General features: G+C 48.7%; 1 protein-coding gene across 2 annotated transcripts in view; it reads left to right on the top strand.

Annotated features, from left to right (window-relative positions):
- Positions 1-4,805: 4,805 nt before the first annotated feature.
- The window catches only part of SYNPO (synaptopodin), a 63,515-nt gene continuing 62,100 nt past the window's right edge, over positions 4,806-6,220 (top strand). For both annotated transcript variants that reach the window (XR_012160196.1, XM_073355325.1), the window contains exon 1: positions 4,806-4,857. The gene's annotated coding sequence lies outside the window, so the exon portion shown is untranslated. The remainder of the gene's footprint in view (positions 4,858-6,220) is intronic.

The raw sequence follows: 6,220 nt of genomic DNA, 5'->3' as shown, positions 1-6,220 counted from the left end.
TCTGGGCGGCACACTCCCAGCATAAGAAGCTGCTCTTTTACATTTCTTTGTCCGCCAGAAGTGGCTCCCCCAGAACTATGCGAGCCCCAGTGTGCTGAAGAGTCCCAGCCGATTAGAGCCGTTTAACATTCTTTACAATGCCAAAGGGATATTATATCAAGATTCCTTTTTTTCTGCAGACTGTTTTCTTTTCATGGAAACATCAAATGGTCTGAGAGATAAGGAGTAAATTTATACAAGTTCACACCGAAGCAGCCAAAACACTGGGAAGGAAAAATTCCTTCCCCTCTGCACCCCCTCCCTCATCAAACTTCCCCCCACCCCACCCATTTCCTCTCATTCTCTCCAAATTCTCATGATTCCCACAACAAACTTGGCTGTCCAGACTCTTCCTGCCACGAATCAAGACTTCCAGTAAAGTCGCCAATGGATCTGTGAGGTGTGGTAGAGGGAAGGTTAAGAAAGTTCACCAGCTAAGACACACACCCAGATACCCTTCTTACAGCAACTGGGCCCTGGAATTCTGTAGCAGCTGAGAGTCAAAGTCCACGCATGGTGTTATTAAGATTCATAAATCTGTGTGCAACAGATTTGAAGGAAAGTGACAGCATCCCACCATTACTTACCAGTGTGATGGGGCTGTACAGTATATGCTGATGAAGTCCAGCAAACTGGACAATGTGACAGTTCTGGATTGTAAGAGTATCCAGAGCCTGGAGATGAGATGGATTTAGACGTTTTTGAGAAGGTCTTCCTCCCTCTCGGGCCTCAGAATTGATGTTATTAAAGAAGGAGGGATAGCTCAGTGGTTTGAGCATTGGCCTGCTAAATCCAGGGTTGTGAGTTCAATCCTTGAGGAGGGCATTTAGAAATCTGGAGCAAAAATTGGGGATTGGTCCTGCTTTAAGCAGTGGGTTGGACTAGATGATCTCCTGAGGTCCCTTCCAACCCTGATATTCTATGAACTATGTCTCAGAAGCTGTGTGTGATTTAAAATAACAGAGATGGTGGTGGTGGTGGCAGCAGGGGGAGCTTCCATTGAAAATTTTCAACTTTTATTAAAAAAAAAACCAAAGACTGAAATTTTTCAGGATGTTCAAGGAAAACAGACACTTTCTGTACAAATTTCTGTTTTGTCTAAAGCCTAATTTGCCTCTGGAAAAAAAATTGAATATTTATATATGTAGCTAGGCCTTGCATAGAGTTAGTAAACATGGTTATTTGGGCCCCATTTGGCCGTGAGATTTCTTCATATTACGTTTGTTGTGTAAAGAGCTAATGCCACGCTACATGTTTACATGCATCTGACATGTGAACGGTGCAAAGCAGCCTCGGAACTCTATCTGAGCCCTGGCGGCCCTCCATGGTGCTCCTCTTGGCTTCATACAAAAGTTTCATCCAACCGCTGTCTTCAGGGACCCCTGCTGTCTCCTCACGGGGTTTGTTCCAAAAGGCGTGCTTACTGGGCTGCTGCTTTGATGAGCCGTAAAGCCCTTGAACGTCCACAGACTCCCCAAGCAGATGTTTGGACCCTGTTGACATGACAAGCTGTATCTATGGCAGCGGGAAGTGCTGTTACTCTCGACTGGATAAATACTATGTGGTTAGAACATCTGTAAAATATATATTTACATAATCGTCCCCAACAGCTCCCAGTGCGATAAACAAAGCTGCACATTTGATATAGCTGTCTACACGCTCCTGGTTCTGGCTAGTACTCTGCGGCGATGCTCTTCTCTCATGTTCCTGCTCAGGCCTGGCCATTGCGGCCTTTCTGTGTTATTTTCCCTTTTCTGTGTTCCAAAAAGTATAGTGCCCTGCACTCATTGAATGGTAATAAGCCAATCAATTTCAACAACAGCAGGATCAAGCCCTTAAAGGGGAAGTCAGCTGTAAAAATGACATCTCGGTGCGCCATGGTTATACAATTGCTCTGGTGCACAATTCTGTCAATGCTCCTCCCTCCTAGCTTGCAGTACCCCCCTGCTGCTCCAATCCTGGGACCCCACCCTCCAGCTCTGCCAATGCACCTGAATCCTGACCCGCAGCCACCCATCCTGTTTAACTCCTGGACCTCTCCCTCTTAATCAGAGACTGCCAATCAAACCCAATGATGGGGTAGTTCTGCAGTACACATGAATGGAGAGTCGGGCGAGAGACCACCCAGTGCCTTTTCACTTGTGAGCCATCCTTGAGTTTGAGCCCCAATCTCTAAAGCAGAAATACGCTCAGTGCCCTAGAACTTGAGCAACGTATGTTTCTGACACACCTCCAGTTGGGAATAATTAAATGTCCTTTGTCCAGCAGCTAGAATGCTGTTACAGTGGGGAGAGGGGAAAGAGACAGCTTGGCAGGGGGCTCAGAGGAACACAAGAGGGAGAGATCAATTCTATAGCTGGTGATGCTGTCATGCCATCAATAAATGCACCCAAAGAGCGACCCGGAACAGGCCAAACAAAGAGACCGAGATCTATACATTCAGCAAAGAACAAGAGCAGCAACTTAATGGTGCAATAGGTCACGACTTCCTACAAGGAGGTAAGGTGGAGTCATAGTGCTCCAACATGGTCAGATTGTGGACTACTCAATGAAGAGATCCACTTGTGGATATGTCGCATTCTGAACTCCACACCTTCTAGTGCTTGGCTTACTTAGAAAGTGACACTAGGAACTGGAGGGTGATTAATGGAACAGGTGTGGCTGCTTGAATCCATGCTGCCGATTTCCTCTTGTTGGGTGTAGGACATCACATTTACTTATACTGAGGATCTCCGTTCTGTCAAGACCTCACTGCTCTCATCTCTCCAGGTTGCTTTGCAGTTTAGCTCTCTCCTCCTGGGTTTGGTTCCCCTCCACTTTTGTCTTCTCAGCAAATCTGATCACGAGTGAATAGAACTGTTTGGAAAATTGTTTTTTTTCCCATTGGAAAATTCTGCCTTTTTCTCAAAAAAACCAAGCACTCCAAACCCAAAAGTTTTTGCCTGAAAACTGCCAAAGCCCAGAAAATTTTCACCTGAGAACTGCTGAAAACCAAAAAAAAAAAAAAAAAAAAAAATTGCCTAAAAGCTGGAAAAAGTTTATCTAAATACTGCCCAAACCCCAAATGTTCGGTTTTTAGGTTTATGGTTTTCTGACGGAAAATCAAACATTTTCAAGGAAAACAGACACTTCCTATGGCAATATTTGTTTTGACCAAAAACCCAATTTTCCATTTAAAAAAAATAAGTTTAGATGGAAAATTTGTGACCAGGCCTATGCATTGGCTAATTTCACAGCAAAGAAACGCTTGCCAAAGAAAGGCATGAAGTAGCCACATAGGGTGCAGGGAGTGGGCGGGGGCATTAGTTCAACTGTGTTGTGGGAAGCCTAAGATTTCAGGGCTAGGATACCACTGGCAGGAAGCTGCTTGAAGACTGATAGATGTCTCCCCATTGTGGTGAACACACGCAGCTCCACTTGGAATCGCTCTGTGGACCATGTTTTGAGAACCACTGGGATTGGGGGTTATGGGAGGAGATTCCAGAGGACCAGCTGGATGAGCAAGAAGCTCTGGGGTGCTCAGGTGACCCTAGTTTCATAATCCAAAACCGGAGCATTTTTGTGGCAATGTTTCTTAAGGTCACCGAATATCGGAGTGCTCTGTATTCTGGCTGCCCTACCTGGGTCAGGAAAGTGCCACTTGGAACAGCAAAGTGGTGTCTGAGCTCAGACCCTTCCCCCTGCACTCCAGTGTCCTCAATTCCCTCCTCTGTATGGCTCTGGTAGCAGCCAGGCGCCCTCCCCCTTCAGCCTTGATTCTTGACCCCTGCAGGGGTTTTACACTGAGGGGGCTGGGTCACTGCCCCCTCGAGCTCACATTGCAACGTTGTTGCCCGGCCAAACTTTGGCCTTGAACGATGGGTGGTGTGACACATGCTTGGGAAGCGCTTTGTGTACCCATTGCACATCAGGGTGGCTGGAACAAACATTCTGTAGCAAACACCCAAGTGCTTTGACTGATGAGATGAAATGGTCCTTAGGCCACCAAGCTATCAGATGGAAACATCAGGATGGTCCCAATTAAACCAGAGCATCCAGTCTCTTTAAGGGATGCAACCCAATGGGAAAAGTTAGAGGAAATCACAGAAGACAAAGGCGATGTGGGCAGCTTCTGAAAACATGATCTGCACGGATGATTTTGCGTATCTCCTGTTGTGTGGGGGAGTGTCCCTTCAGGGCACAACACCTGAGGAGTTATATTAGGGTTAGATGGCAAACAGAGTGATTGTCCTCCTATAGGATCTGCTTTGCCCGAGATGTGTTCTGCACACTGCATATATTCTCTAAAACCCCCTCACAAGTCTGCTGTACCTTAGCCAAGGGAGAAAATGAGAATGGAGCATGGGAGGAGGGAAAACAAGAGTGTCCCTTCCCGCCCTCGCACCCATAAAGCTTCCCTTGTTTAATTTCTGCCACTGGGGGTCCGCTCAGCAAACCAGGCTTCGGGGCTTGCAATGCTGTAATGTTTAACTTACCAAAATCTGCAATCGATTTTCCTGGCTGCCCCCAATCAAGTGGCCCCTTGCTAGAGCCCTGCAGGTTTATGAGCTCTGAAGAGCTATAAAGGCTTTTTACTGGCTGCTTTTTTTTACTTCAAATTGGAGTGTGACGGGCTCACCGCTGGACAAAGTGCCAATTAACCACGCAGCCTGCCCAGTGCGCGCGGCTTGTGGCCGTCGCTTGTCTTGCTGAGGTATTGGGGTTTGGAAGTTTGCTGCGGTTCTGGAGAGGGGACGACATGCTCTTTCACCTGAGTCCAGGCGCAGAGCTCATCAGGACGGTCTCATTTCAGTGCCTTCGCCCCGGCCCTGGCCACAGGTACGACTGCTGGGGGAGAGACACCCGGTTTCGGACTCTGGAGCAGTCACTGGTGCAGAGGGGAGCCCTGCTGTGCTGCGGGTGGCAACTGGATCAGTTTCGTGCCCCTTTGGCTAGGTGTTGGTTTGGCAGCCAGGGGGACGGGGTGGAAGCCTTGAGCTGACACTAGCGTGGTCAGATCCAGGTTTGTCCATATAAGGGCCATGCTGGCCATTTGCCAGGAGCCCAGGGCGTGTGCCTCGTTCGTATGAACTGGGGCCGATTGCAGCCATCCGCGTCTTCCTGCCAGATCCCAGCATGCACTGGTTCCCGGAGCATGGCATTCCGGCACCACCAGTCTGCACTGCCCACACCTGCTGCTTGGCGTGAGCTGGGGCGTTTCCTATTGGAACCTCTGGCCTCTGCGCTGGGCACTCCTCTGTGCTGAAGGTGAAGGTTCCTGGGCATCGCCTTGCATGATTCTGTGGGTCACGTTTGAACCCTAACTTGCACATCAGCCCCACTGTGTTAGTGCACCACACAGAGTCAAACAACCGAATCAGGTAGTGTGTGTTTTCCCATTGCCCTGGGCTGTGCTGTCTCTCAGCTCCTTGCCTGCTGATTGCTGATTAGCAAGCTATTGGTGTGTAAACAGCCTATTCGGTTAGCCAGCTCCTCCGAACTGCTCACTCTTCCTCCCGCCCAGTGACTAGGCCGAAATGATTCAGCACCAGAGAAGCACTTTGACACTGGGAACTCTGGCTTCGGAGGGCCTGTCTACACTGCATGCTAAGCCCAAGTCTGGGGGACCTGAGCGTGTGTTCCCAAGCCCACGCTTGAGTGTCCACACTGCATTCTAAACCTGGGCTCACAATGGCTGGACCCGGGTCTTACAGCCGTGCCAACACATCCATGATACACTACAGAGACTTCTGACTCAGGTCTGCGGCTTGACCTGCAGCCACACTGCAAAATGCCAGGGCTTGGACCCAAGTCTCAGTGGGACTTGGGCTCTGATCCACCCTCTACCAGGGCCCTAGGTCCCACATCCTGAGTGCTTGCTGACTTAAGCCATCCTGATTTGTGTGTGGATGGAAGAGGGGCCAGGGCTCAAACCTGAGTCAGAGCCTGGGTTTAGGGTGCCGTGTAGACATACCGTGGCACTGCAGAATGAATGAACTCCTCCCAGCCCCCTTTAACATCTCCAGTGGTTACTGTAGAAATAGATTATTATTATTTATTATTGGTTGTATCATGGTAGCACCTAGAGGCTCCAAATGAGGCCATTGTATGAATACAAAGCAAGAGATGTTCCCTGCCCCAAAGAGCTCACAGCTGCAACTGATCACAGACATGGGGGAAAGAAAGTATTATCCCATTGTAC

The sequence above is a fragment of the Lepidochelys kempii genome, chromosome 8 (assembly GCF_965140265.1).
Source record: "Lepidochelys kempii isolate rLepKem1 chromosome 8, rLepKem1.hap2, whole genome shotgun sequence".
Lineage (NCBI taxonomy): Eukaryota > Metazoa > Chordata > Testudines > Cheloniidae > Lepidochelys > Lepidochelys kempii.
The sequence above is the reverse complement of the archived record's forward strand: the minus strand, read 5'-3'. Positions and strand labels throughout refer to the sequence as shown.